Raw genomic sequence first — 15,049 nt, 5'->3', positions numbered from 1 at the left:
TCCACTACCTAGGCCAATTCAAACGCAAACAAACACGTTTGTGTATTTTGTCTGATCAGTGTGTTCGGTGTCTGTTGGCGTCAGTCTTGGTTGGTTTCAACCCGACTGAGTGGCAGATTGAATGTGACAGTTTTTTTCATAAAATTCTAAATCCAACAGCCAACTTGTTTGTAGGTGTTGTTGGCAGTCGTCTGTGTGGTGTGAATTTGGACTTTATATGCTAGGGAGCACTATGACACATCTTCTGAAAGAGTAGCTGTCACGTGTTGATCTAAAACAATACCGTTGTCATGCATACTTGACCTGTAGTGCTGAACCGGAAATAAAGTGAATGAGTTCACCCCCAGTAAAATGACTGTTGTGTATGTGACATGATGTCAGAACAGACGTAAGTCTATCGTTACTTTAATACACAAGGAGTAGAACATTGTACGGCAGCCGAATATTTTCCAATGGAGGTTCTACACTATAAGCTACCCGAGCCGTTTGATTTCGACTGTCCTAATGTGAGCGCCGTGTGGAAGAAGTGGCAGCAACGTTTCGCCCTGTTCCTCACAGCATCGGGAAACAGTCGGAAAACATCAGGAAACATCTTCAGAGAAAAAGGTTGCTATTTTGCTCAGGATGCTGGCAGAGAGAGGATATGATATATATAGTAACTTTAGGTGGGCACCAGCTGAAGGTGATAGAGACGCGGAAAATCGTAATGACTTTGATACTGTGCTCAGAAAATTCAAGCAGTATTCCAACACGAGGAATCCAGTAATGGCTCTGCGTGCACAGTTTTGGGCATACCAGAGACCTGAAGGCCAAGGTTTAGAAGCATTCGTGAATGATCTCAGAATGATGGCAAGTAACTGTCAGTTTACTGATTTAGAGACCACGCTACGAGACAAATTATTTTTTTCCATAAAAGTCCGGCAATGAAAATGAAAGTAATGGGTGATGATGGCAATGCATCCCTTGAAGTAGTGACACAGCGAATGCGCACGTTTGAGAGCGCTAAGCGGGAACTTGATATGATACAAGGCAAGTCGCCGCAAACCCCTGACAAGTCAGTTCACACTCTAAACACCTACACGCGAGGCAGAGACTGTAGACGTTATCGAGGACGAGGGAAACAGCGGGTGCAGACTGCACAAGCTAGTAACCACCTGCAGAGTGGAGCTACCACTAAAGCAACACAGCACATGTCCAACGCATGCAGCAGATGTGGTACAATGCATCAACCTCGCAACTGCCCTGCGTATGGTCGTCGCTGTAAGAAATGTAACCACTTTGCAGATCTATGTCAAGCCAGAATGCCTAGCTATCGTAGCAGAGGTCGTGGTCGTGGAGCATTATGGTGAGGGGGGCGTGGTTCTCGCGGCATCTGTAGTGAGAGACGAGTCAATGAGCTGTGCGGTGAGTAAGTAGGTCAAGTGCAGATGATGAACACCTGTGTCTGATTGCAGTGATTGGCGTGGGGAGACCGATAAAAGCCACATAGTGGGAGAATGCCGGAGAGAGAGAACGGACTGGAACCCGTGCGAGAGCTGTTCAGGAGAGAAGCTGATCGATACCGACGTGGAGAGAATTTTGTGGACTGAGTTGTGCTGTAGTCACGCTACGGTGAATGCGCTGTGTGCGCGCCTTTTTTTTGTTTTGTAAAGTTTCTGAATAATAAAAGCAGTACGAGTTCCAGTTTCGCCGACCCCGTCTTCTTCTTCCCACCACACTACTCTGAACCTTATTACACTGGTGCCGAAACCCGGGAAGAAGGAGACTGCCGCCGCCATGCAGAACCCGTCAGCATCGCCATTTGCGGAGATCATCCAATCACTCGCGGCTCTTCAAAGGGAACAACATCAAACCCTGCTGAGCGTAAAGGACGAGCACGAGCAGCGCTTTCGGATGCTGCTCCAAGGCCAGCAGGAAGACCGTGAGTTGTTCTGGAGCTGTTTAGACCGGGAGATTCCAACCACCCCCTCTCACGAGTCGGCCTCGGCCCTGCCGCTCACACTGGGGAAGATGAGTCCACAAGACGAACCGGAGGCATTCCTGGACCTGTTTGAAAGGTCGGCCGAGGCCCGGGGGTGGCCCAAAGGAGACTGGCCCCTGCGTCTCATCCCGCTGCTATCCGGTGAGGCGCAGATTGCAGCCCACCAACTGCCAGTCTCGAATCTCCTGGTCTATCAAGATCTACGGCGCGCCATTCTTCAGCGGGTCGGCCGGACCCCTGAACAGCACCGGCAACGCTTCAGGTCCTTGACCCTAGAGGAGTCCGGTCGGCCCTTCGTGATGGCGCAACAGCTCCGGGACTCCTGCCGCAGATGGCTGATGGCCATGGGAAGTGACGTCGAGAAGATTATCGACCAGGTGGCACTGGAGCAGTTCATTGGAAAGCTGCCCAAGAAGACTGCACAATGGGTCCAGTGCCACCGCCCGACGTCGCTGGACCAGGCCATCCAGCTGGCGGAAGATCACATGGTGGCGTGCTCTGGGGTCCGCGAGCCCCTACCAGCTGTCTCTCTCTCTCCCTCTCTATCTCCGTCCTCTCTCTCTTCCCCCTCTGCCAAACCTGTTCCCCTTCCCAGGTCTCGAGGAGGTCTGGCGCCCAGACCAGCGCCGAGGTGGAGGTCCGGATGGTCAGCGGATACCAGTTCCCCCGGGAGGGCCGCTCCGAGGGAGATGCCTGCTGGGGATTTTTCCACCCTGGCTCCGGTGGTGCCGCTCTCCCCACGTCAATCCCTTGGACCCGCTTCCCGCCGCTGGGACAGCGGTAAAGCCTGGGCCGGCCTGTTGGCGCTGTGGAGACCCCGGACATTTTATTGACCGGTGTCCAGTGATGGAGGTGGGGACACTGGTTCGGGTCCCCGATGTGCCACGGGCCGCCCTCGATCAAGCTGGCCTGTACCAGATACCTGTGAGTGTCAAGGGGGTTACTTATCAGGCTTTGGTGGATTCAGGGTGTAACCAAACCTCCATTCATCAAAGCCTGATTCAGTCTGGGGCATTGGATAAAAGCCGCATGGTTAAGGTTCGGTGTGTTCACGGGGTGGTGGTGAGTTATCCTTTAATGTCAGTGGCGATTCTATTTAGGGGACAAAAACATAATGTAGAGGTAGCAGTTAACCCGCACCTCTGGCATCCGATAATTCTGGGAACTGATTGGCCAGGCTTTGGGAAGTTATTGGGGGTTTTATGCGCGGATGCCTCTTGGGGAATGAAGCAGAAGGGGAAGACAGCGGTGGTTCAGGTGGGAGATACTGTACCGGGGCCTCTGGGTACTGCTGTAGGGGAAGAGAGCTCTCTAGAGAGATCTATTCTCTCTGAGCGCGATGATTTTCCCCTAGAGCAGTCCCAGGATGAGACACTAAAACATGCATTTGATAAGGTCCGTTCTATCGACAGTCAGGTACTCCACCCGAATCAACCGCTCTCTTACCCCTATTTTTGCGTGATTAAAGACAGGTTGTATCGGGTGACTCAAGACGCCCAGTCAAAAGAAGATACAACACAGTTGTTAGTTCCTAAGAGTCGCCGGGAAATGCTTTTTCAGGCGGCTCATTGTAATCCAATGTCCGGACATTTAGGGCAAACGGCGACACTAAACCGTCTCATGGCCCGATTCTTTTGGCCGGGCATTCACGAGAATGTGCGCAGGTGGTGCGCGTCTTGTCGTGAATGTCAGTTGGTTAATCCACCGGCCAACCCAAAAGCACCTTTGTGCCCCCTTCCGCTGATGCAGGTCCCCTTCGAACGAATTGGCATGGACCTCATCGGGCCATTAGAACGGTCGGCACGAGGGCATCGTTTTGCGTTAGTCTTAGTGGATTGCGCAACACGATACCCGGAAGCAGTCCCGCTTCGCAATATCTCGGCTAAGAGTGTGGCGAGCGCGCTGTTTTCATTAATCTCCCGGGTGGGGATCCCTAAGGAGATCCTCACCGACCAAGGCACGGCGTTTATGTCACGAACAGTTCGCAAACTTAATGAGTTATTGGGCATTAAATCGATTCGCACCAGCGTCTATCACCCACAAACGGACGGACTGGTGGAACGGTTTAATCGTACGTTAAAAGCCATGATTCGTAAGTTCGTTCATGAAGACGCCAAAAATTGGGATAAATGGCTAGAACCCCTGTTGTTTGCTGTACGCGAGGTCCCCCAAGCCTCCGCGGGGTTTCCCCCTTCGAGCTTCTCTTCGGTCGTCAGCCCCGCGGGGTGTTAGACGTACTGAGGGAGACTTGGGAGGACGGACCGTCCGCTAGTAAAAATGAAATTCAGTATGTCCTGGACCTGAGAACAAAACTCCACACATTGGGGCGGCTATCCTTGGAGAATTTGTTACAGGCCCAGGACAGACAGAGACAGCAGTATAATAGGGGTGCTAGACTTCGTCAATTCTCACCGGGAGATAAGGTACTTGTATTACTCCCCACGTCCAGCTCGAAATTACTCGCAAAGTGGCAAGGGCCCTTTGAGGTCACACGGCGGGTTGGTGATCTCAACTATGAGGTAATTCGAACAGATCGGGGCGGGGGACGTCAGATTTATCACATCAACCTTCTTAAAAAATGGGTTGAGGCTGAAGCAGTGATGCTGGCGACGGTCGTGAGTGGAGAGGAGGATCTCCCTCCAGAAGCGAATATAAAACCTCAATCACTCGCTCTGGCTCCTGCTGGGGATCACCTCTCACCCTCCCAGCTCACTGACATTAAGAAGTTACAAGCAGAATTTGCAGATGTGTTCTCGCCCCTGCCTGGTCGAACGAATCTCATTCCGCACCACGTTGAGACGGATCCGGGGGTCGTTGTGCGTTGCCGCCCATATCGTTTACCTGTACACAAAAAAAAACGGTTCAGACCGAATTAGAGACAATGCTCGACATGGGGGTAATAGAAGAGTCCAACAGTGACTGGGCGAGCCCGGTAGTTTTAGTTCCTAAACCTGACGGCTCGATTCGTTTCTGTGTGGACTATAGGAAGGTGAACGCGGTGTCTAAATTCGATGCTTATCCAATGCCGAGGATTGACGAATTGCTTGATCGGCTTGGTTCTGCTCGCTTTTATGCGACACTGGACTTAACAAAGGGGTATTGGCAGATCCCCTTATCTCCAATGTCCAAAGAAAAAACAGCTTTCACCACGCCGTTCGGATTACACCAGTTCGTCACTCTTCCTTTTGGTTTGTTCGGGGCACCTGCGACTTTTCAGCGTCTGATGAACAGAATTCTCCGGCCGCATGCTGCATATGCCGCTGCTTATGCCGCTGGCAGAGGCATATGCAGTATTTGCGTGCTGTCCTAAAGACGCTGAGAAGAGCAGGGCTCACGGCCAACCCGAAGAAGTGCGCAATTGGGCGGGTGGAGGTAAAGTATCTGGGCTTCCACTTAGGACACGGACAGGTGCCTCCCCAAATTGATAAGACAGCAGCCGTTGCAACCTGTCCGAGTCCCAAGACCAAGAAGGGGGTTAGACAGTTCCTGGGGCTAGCGGGATATTATAGGAGGTTTGTGCCTAATTATTCGGACCTCGCTAGCCCGCTGACTGATCTAACTAAAAAGGGCGCTACAGATACGGTCCAGTGGACGGAACAGTGCCAGCAGGCTTTTACCCAAATAAAGGCTGCTCTGTGCGGTGGACCGCTTTTGCATGCTCCTGACTTTTCTCTCCCTTTCATCCTACAGACGGACGCTTCGGACAGGGGTCTGGGCGCGGTACTGTCCCAGGAGGTGGAGGGAGAGGAACGGCCGGTGCTGTACATCAGTCGGAAGCTTTCTAAGAGGGAGACGATGTACAGCACCATTGAAAAGGAGTGTTTGGCCATCCGATGGGCTGTCCTCACCCTTCGCTACTACCTCCTGGGCCGGGAGTTCACCCTGTGTTCGGACCGAGCTCCCCTTCAATGGCTCCACCGCATGAAAGATACCAACGCGCGGATCACCCGTTGGTATCTCGCTTTACAACCTTTTAAGTTTCAGGTGGTCCACAGGCCGGGGGCGCAGATGGCGGTGGCCGACTTCCTCTCCAGGAGGGGGGGGGGGGGGGGGGGGGGGGACTGCAGGCCAGACGAGTCAAGTGCAGATGATGAACACCTGTGTCTGATTGCAGTGATTGGCGTGGGGAGACCGATAAAAGCCACACAGTGGGAGAATGCCGGAGAGAGAGAAGGGACTGGAACTCGTGCGAGAGCTGTTCAGGAGAGAAGCTGATCGATACCGACGTGGAGAGAATTTTGTGGACTGAGTTGTGCTGTAGTCAAGCTACGGTAAATGCGCTGTGTGCGCGCCTTTTTTTGTTTTGTAAAGTTTCTGAATAATAAAAGCCGTACGAGTTCCAGTTTCGCCGACCCCGTCTTCTTCTTCCCACCACACTACTCTGAACCTTATTACAAGCATCAACTGTACACACAGTGGAGCCTGATTTCGAACATTTCTTTATAGACTCAATGACTCATGATCTCAGTGATCCCTGCTGGTATGAAGAGGTAATTGTTAATGTGGAAAAGATTAAAATGAAACTAGATACAGGAGCAGATACAAACTGTATGCCACTGTCACAGTTCAGACAGCTAACAGAATACACCAACATCCCTGTTTACAAGTCTTCAGCTAGACTGTCAGGATATGGAAAGCACAGCATAGAGCACATAGGAAAGGTTAATCTAAAATGGTTGACGCACAAGGGTGCTCAAGCAAGTTATGACTTTTTCCTCACTACTGAAAATGGACAAACGATCTTAGGTCGTCAAGCATGCTCTGGTCTTCGACTCATTCAAAGAGTAGACAACAGTGAAACATCACTGACTCAAGAAGATCTGATTGAACAGTACCCTGATGTGTTTAGTGGTCTTTCACAGAACCATATGACATTAAGTTGAAGCCAAATGTGTCACCTGTAATTCACCCGCCGCACAGAGTACCTTTGAGCCTTCATAATCATCTTAAAGAAAAGCTTGATGATATGGAAGCAGCCGGCGTCATCCGTAAAACATCAAAACCCACAGACTGGGTCAACAGTCTTGTGGTAGTGGAGAAAAAAGATGGCTCACTTCGTTTATGCCTAGACCCTAAAGATCTGAATCGCGCCATTAGAAGGGAACACTTCATGATCCCAACCAGCTCTGATGTGATCAGCAAGATGTCAGGGAAAATAATGTTAACAGTGCTTGATCAGACAAGTTCATACTGGCAAGTTCCACTTACTGAAGCCAGTGCAGACCTGTGCACATTTAATACTCCCCTTCGGGCGATATTCCTTCCAGCGAATGCCATTCGGAATATCAAGCACCAGCGAAGTCCTACAGCGAAGAAACCAGATGGTTGTTGGGGACATCCCAGAATTGCATATTATAGCAGATGATTTGATTTCTGCCTCACTAGATGAGAAACAACATGACAAGACATTACATGATGTGATGCAGCGAGCTAAATCCATGGGATGTAAGTTAAAACTTAAAATTCAAGAGGTCTGAACTCGTGTACATGGGCCATGTGATCAGCAAGGAAGGTCTGAAGCCCGACGAGTCAAAAGTGACAGCCATAACTGACATGCCTGACCCAACTTCAAAAGAGGATCTTCTAAGGATCATGGGCATGATGAATTACTTGTCACAGTTCATACCTAATCTGTCCACAACGACAAAGCCACTACGTAGTCTACTCAAGAAAGATACAGCATGGACATGGGAACCGCAGCATGCAGCAGCTCTCAAGATGTTGAAAACACTTATCAGCAGCAAGCCAGTGTTCAAGTTTTTTGACATAACCAAAGACATGATACAGTGTAACAGTGTGATGCGTCATCAACCGGTCTTGGAGCCTGTTTAGTTTAGCTTGTCTTGGAGCCTGCTTGGATAGTCATCCCATTGCATATGCATCTCGTTCTCTGACCTCATCAGAACTAAATTACTCTCAAATTGAAAAGGAGCTGCTGGCAATCTGTTTCACAACTGAGAATATCAACCAGTACGTGTATGGCAGACCAGTGACAGTACAGTCCGACCACCGCCTGCTCGAGATGATTACCAGGAAGCCACTGCACAAGGCTTCACCAATCCTCCAGCAAATGTTGTTACGCCTGTTGAAATACAACATCGATGTGAAGTACCACCCTGGAAAACATATGTACATTGCGGATACCTTAAGCCGAGCGTATCAGATCAGTGATGCTACATCTTCCAACATAGAGGATGCACAACAGCTACGGGTACACAGCATTACTGAGGTACTACCTATGAGTAGCCAAAGAATTGAAAAGATCCAGCAAGCATCAGCCAGTGACCCGACTCTCCAGGCAGTAAGAGCAGTGAGTCAGAGAGTTTGGCCGTCTCACAAGGCAAGTGTACCTCCCCTAGCGCAACAGTTCCGTTTCGAGGGAACTTGCCTCCAGCGTGACGCGTTTGAAGCCTGTATGGAACTAGTCCAATCTTGATTGGTGTTGCGTCATGACGTCACCCGTGACGTCGCATGTGACGGTGAGCGGAAGCTATAAAAGGGAACCGGATCATAACAATGGCAGCTTTCTGTTCTTCAGCAAGCGTTCTATGTGACTGTGTGTCTTATTTGGTGTTGTTTGTTCGGTAAAGGTATTTAAAAGAGTGTGATGGAATATAAAGAGAAACAATTCAGGCAGTGTGCGTCCCCTTGCCCACGCTATTTAAGCGAGGGTGACACAGATGTGCTTTGTGTTGTTTGTCTGGGAGCGGAGCATGCACGGGCAGTGCTCGAGGGCGCTGTCTGTGTAAACTGTGAAACCATGCCCCTGAGAACGCTCCGCTCCCGCCTGAGCCTGTTCGATGAATCAGGCCAGGCTCGCGCTCCCCAGGGATCAGGTCCCGCGTTTGTCGAGGCAGCGTGGTGCCTGCATTCATGGGGATCGCAGAGGGATCTGGTTGATACTGTTGAGATGGCTTCGGTCCTTTCTCAACAGTCTTCAACCAGTTCCCGTGGTCCCACTCACGGTTTGGAAGCCCGCTATGCGGCTTCTTCCGACCGAAGAGAGGACCCGGTGTTTGAATTATCTGGCTCTGAGGAGTTAGATAATTTGAACATCGAGGCAGGAGAATGTATAGATCCATCACCACATTCCCCTGCCTTTGAGGAGCTGCTGGAGGTTGTGACCAGGGCTGTGGGCAAATTAAAAATCGATTGGCCCCTAGAAACGCAGGAAGCGACAAAAAAAAGCAAACTCGATGAGTGCTTCCTGCAAGCCCGGTCACAGCCTTCGCGCCGGAGTCTTCCATTTTTTTCCGATCTCCACACCGAGGTGTCGAAATCGTGGAATAAGCCCTTCTCGTCTCGTTTGTCAAGCCCCAATGTACATATTTATTCATCTATTATGGGGTTGAGAGAGAAGGGCTATGGGACGATGCCGCGGGTCGAAGAGACATTTGCATCTCATCTCTCGCCCGACGCTGCATCGTCCCTGAGAGCTCCGGCGCTTCCCTCGAAACCCTGTCGTACCACAATGGGGCTGTTGCAGGCATACCAGGCCGACCTCCTCAAAGAGGTAGACGACAGCGGGGAGGTCAGCAGCCTCGACGATATTCAAGAGATGCGTCGGGCGGTCGACTTGTCTCTCTGTGCTACCAAAGAGACGGCCCGCGCTATTGGCCGCTCTATGGCAGCACTGGTAGCTACGGAGAGACATTTGTGGCTGAATCTGTCGGGCATTGGGGTCAAGGACAGGGCCTTCCTCCTCAATGCCCCGATTTCGTCTTCTGGCCTCTTTGGCAACGCAGTCGACACTGTCGTCGAGAGGTTTCAGGAGACGAAACGACAGTCAGCCACACTAAAACATCTAATCCCCCGCTGTCGTTCTAAGTCTCATGGGTCTGCTGCCAGGGGGCAGTCCCATGAGGCAGTCGCCAGCTCCTCACACCTGCAGCACAGAAGGAGAGTGTTGCTTCCCGCACTCCCCCGAAAAAGGGGGAGCACTCTCAGCCGAAGCCCTCCAAACAGAAGGCAGATCTGAGGACTGTCATTCAGGCCAGGAAGGCTTCGGCGAAGAGGCCCTGACGTGTAGCGCAGGCCTCTGAGGGTGGTCCCCCCCGTGATAGAGCACCAACAGCTCGCTCCTTCACGGAGCCCTCAGGAAATCGATGTGTGGTACACGCCGCCAAGCACGCTTCGGGGCGCATCAGTTTCCAGCGAACGCAATTCGCAGTGTCTGCCCGATATTACGGCACTGCCGGTTGTGTTCCCGCTCACGAGGCATGCAGAAAGATTAAATCGGTTAGCTCCTGCCAGTCAAATGCTTCAGGTCACCGATATTTTAAATATAACACCAGAGGTCAGCCCCGAGAGGCTGATCCCCCTAGCAGATTATTTAGACACCTGGAAGGGTCTTCAGAATATATCTCAGTGGGTCTTGCACACAGTGGAGAAGGGATACAGAATTCAGTTAGAATATCGTCCACCTCGGTTCAGCGGGGTGGTTCATACGATAGTCAGTCCCGAGCAAGGTCAGGTTATGGAACAAGAAGTTCAGTCCCTCTTGTTAAAGGAGGCCATAGAGCAGGTTCCTCCACAAGAATGGGAAACCGGGTTCTATAGCCGGTACTTCATAGTTCCCAAAAAGGATGGGGGGTTGCGGGCTATAATAGATCTCAGGGTATTGAACCCGTCTCTGAGGAGATACGAGTTCAGAATGTTAACAATACCTCTTATTGTGAGTCAGATCAGGTCCGAGGACTGGTTTGTCACCATAGATCTGAAAGACGCTTACTTCCATATCTCCATCCTGCCCCAACACAGAAAGTTCCTAAGATTCGCTTTCGGGGGAGCAGCGTATTAATACAGAGTTCTTCCATTTGGCCTAGCACTGTCTCCTCGCACCTTCACGAAATGCATGGATGCTACTCTTGCTCCATTAAGACTTCAGGGCATTCGCATCCTAAACTACATCGATGACTGGTTAATTCTGGCACAGTCAGTGGAGATGGCAGTTCAACATCGAGATGTTGTTCTGAATCATTTAAGGTGCTTAGGTTTAAGACTCAATGTCAAGAAAAGCTCATTAATTCCTCTTCAAAGAACAACGTTTCTTGGGGTAGTGTGGGATTCAGTTACAATACGGGCAAAACTGTCTCCCGCTCGTATAACCACCATCTTGACCACAGTAACGAGTCTCAGGTTAGGCCAAGCCATCACTGTCAAACATTTTCAAAGAGTTCTGGGTCTTCTAGCAGCAGCTTCCAACGTGATTCCTTTTGGTCTGCTGTATATGAGGGCCCTGCAGTGGTGGCTCAAGACCAGAGGGTTTTCCCCGAGGGGGAACCCTTTTCGCACGATCAAAGTAACACGCAGGTGCTTTCGTTCTTTGGTCATGTGGAAGAAACCTTGGTTCCTGTCCCTAGGTCCTGTGTTGGGAGCACCGTGTCAGAGGAAAATTCTAACCACGGATGTGTTCCTCACAGGCTGGGGTGCGGTAATGGAAGGCCGCTACACCAGGGGTCTTTGGAGGGACCATCATCTGTCCTGGCACATCAATTGCCTGGAGATGATGGCGTTGTTTCTGGCCCTCAGACATTTCCTTCCAGACCTCAGAGGTCATCATGTTCTAGTACAAACAGACAATACGTCGGTGGTCTCATATCTAAATCACCAGGGGGGCCTGAGATCGTGTCCTCTGTGCAGACTGGGGCATCAGGTTCTCCTGTGGTCCCAGGGGAAGCTTCTGTCGGTCAGAGCAATATTTATCCCTGGGGACAGCAATTTGGGAGCAGACATCCTGTCGAGACAGGGGCTGAGGCTCGGGGAGTGGAGACTCCACCCCGAGTCGGTGCAGCTAATTTGGAAAAAGTTCAGTCAGGTGGAGGTAGACCTATTTGCCTCTCGAGAGAACTCTCACTGCCCGCTCTGGTACTCCCTCACTCATCCAGCTCCTCTGGGACTTGATGCCATGGTGCAGACGTGGCCGAGGCTGCGTCTGTACACAATTCCCCCAATCGCTCTGCTCCCAGGGGTTCTAGAGAGGGTCCGGCGGTACGGGATAAGTTTACTCCTAGTAGCCCCGTACTGGCCGGCCCGAGTGTGGTTTTCGGACATTATGGCTCTCCTGGCAGGCCCTACGTGGCAAATCCCTGTCAGGATAGACCTTCTCACTCAAGCAGAGGGCACAATATTTCACCCTCGTCCAGAGCTATGGAAGCTGTGGGTCTGGCCCCTGAGGGGGGCCAGCTCATAAATTCTGGTCTCTCAACTGAGGTTGTTGAGACCATCCTAAACTCTAGAGCCCCCTCCACGAGGAAACTGAATGCTTTAAAGTGGAATGTATTCACTCTATGGTGTGAAAATCATCAGTTGGACCCAGTTAACTACCCAGTGGCTTCAGTACTGGAGTTCCTCCAGAGTCGTTTCTCTGACGGGCTCTCCCCGTCCACGCTTAAGGTCTATGTGGCAGCCGTAGCTGCCTTCCACATGCCTTTAGGGGTGGGCACTTTGGGGAGACACCCACTCATTGTATGTTTCCTTTGTGGAACAAGGAGGATGAGGCCTGTCATCCAGTCCAGGGTTTCCACGTGGGACCTGGCAGTGGTTCTTGAAGGGTTATTGCTGGCACCTTTCGAACCTCTGGATGAGGTGTATGAGAAGCTTATGTCCTTAAAGGTAGCTTTCCTGCCTGCCATTACATCCCTTAAAAGAGTCGGGGACTTGCAGGCCCTATCTGTCTCTCCTTCTTGCCTCGAGTTCGCTCCCGTCAGAGTAAAGGCCTTTCTCCACCCTAGACCTGGCTATGTGCCTAAGGTGCCGTCAAATGTGGCACGGTCTATAATTCAAGCTAACCTACGTTTACTGTGCCCGGTCCGAGCCCTGGAGGTCAATGTACAAAGAACCTCGGGCTGGAGAAAGTCGGACCAACTACTTGTGTGCTTTGGGGCACCTAAGAGTGGTTCTCCTGCATCAAAACAAACCATAAGTAGATGGATAGTAGAGGCAATTTCTACAGCTTACGAGGTGCGTAACTTGCCTTCACATCTTCTGCTAAAGGCCCATTCCACTACAGGTGTGGCTTCCTCTAAAGCTCTCTTAGCAGGAGTTTCCCTTCAAGAGGTCTGTGATGCCGCAGGCTGGGCCTCCCCCCTCACTTTCATAAAACACTACAGTCTGGATCTGCCCTCTACACCGGGTTCACAGGTTCTCTCGTCTTGAGTGTGCCAGATTGCTTCATACCAGGGCGTACTCTCTCAGTATGGCGCAGTGGGCATTTCGTTCCCCAATGTGTCGATTCTCGACGCAGCGCGAGTTCCCTCGAAAGGGAACGTCTCAGGTTACGACTGTAACCCTCGTTCCCTGAGAAGGCCACACGGTCCCTCGGCCACACGTCTAGCGCTCCTGAGAACAACTTGCTTCGACCAATCAAAAGCTGCCATTGTTATGATCTGGTTCCCTTTTATAGCTTCCGCTCACCGTCACATGCAAACGTCACGGGTGACGTCATGACGCAACACCAATCAAGATTGGACTAGTTCCATACAGGCTTCAGATGCGTCACGCTGGAGGCGTTCCCCAATGTGTCGATTCTCGACGCAGCGTCTCGTTCCCTTCTCAGGGAACGAGGATTACAGTCGTAACCTGACACGTTTTGGCAGGTGAGAGATGAAGTATACATTCAACATGGACTTGTTTTTGTTGGAGACAGAGCAGTAATCCCAGAGTCTATGCGACAGGAGATTATTTCCGCCCTACATGACACAAATATAGGCATTGAGAAGTGCAAAACCAGGGCCAGGGCTATCATGTATTGGCCTGGGATGTCTAGGGACATTCAAGATGCAATTGCTCGTTGCAGTGTGTGTGCAAAATTTAACAGAAGCAACAGGAGCCAATGTTGCCACATGAAGTGCCAGACCGTCCATGGGCTAAGCTGGGTTCTGACATATTTACTTATCAGAATCAGAATCAGAACGAGCTTTATTGCCAAGTGTGCTCACACACAAGGAATTTTGGTACTGAGGCTTCCAGTGGACATATACAAATACAAATACAAAAAGAAACATAATACTACAAATTATAAGAATAAAAGATAAAAATATAAATATATGAGAATAAAAGTATCACAGTTGGGTTTAGTCAGAATAGACATTTTCAGATTTACAGATTATGAACATATTTAGTGTTTTGAATATTATAAATAAATAAATCTACATATAAGTATCACCTGAGTTGTAGGATATTGCACTAAACAGTGGGAGTATTGCACTTAAAGGCATATGCCTTGGGAGGTGTGTTAACTGTTCAGGAGGGAAATGGCCTGTGGGAAGAAACTGTTCCTGTGCCGAGATGTTCTTGTGGCCAGTGATCTGAGTCGCTGTCTTGACGGTAACAGTTCAAACAGGAGGTGTCCAGGGTGAGTAGAGTCTGTGATGATTTTACCTGCTCTCTTCCTCACTCAATAGCCACGTTTCCACTGTCGGGCCAGGGTCGGGCCAGGGCTAACAGCGAGCCGAGTCAGGCCACTGGCCTCGGGCCTCAAGCACCGGGCTTGCGTTTCCACTGCCGGGCCAGTAGCCCTGCAGCGCTGCCATAAACCCCGCCCTTAACACGCCATCCTGGATCGAACGTCATACAACCCCACCCATTTCAGCGGGAATTATGAAGTTCATTCAGGCAGGACACACTAGCTTGCTAAAATCACACGACGATCGAGATGGAGAGGACCGAAGCGTCTGTTGGTTTGCGCTTTTTGGTATTTGCTTGGTGGAAGATGAGGCAGCAAAGCCAAGATAAGAAGATGGAGGTTCAGCGGTGACAACGCCGAAAGCTTATGTTGGCTGCAAGGCGAAAGAGAGCGATCCAACGACGTCCGATTCGGTTACAGAGAATGCAGAGTCGCCAGGAATGGATGGAAACGGTAAATATTTTATTTTATACTATAGTTAATTCGTATCTTGTAGTCGATGTAAGCATAGCTTCAAATCATATTGCACGGAGTTGTTATTATGAGCTTTTCACTAACTTTACTATCTGCTGAAAAGACACAAATATTTTGTTAGCTCATCATATCTTGCTTGCTATATTAATAAAAATAAAGTTAGGTGTTAATGTTAAACTGTCATTGTA

The sequence above is a fragment of the Siphateles boraxobius genome, unplaced genomic scaffold, assembly GCF_051911475.1.
Source record: "Siphateles boraxobius isolate OS27281-9 unplaced genomic scaffold, OSU_SipBor_1 6, whole genome shotgun sequence".
NCBI lineage: Eukaryota > Metazoa > Chordata > Actinopteri > Cypriniformes > Leuciscidae > Siphateles > Siphateles boraxobius.
This window is presented reverse-complemented; position numbering follows the sequence as displayed.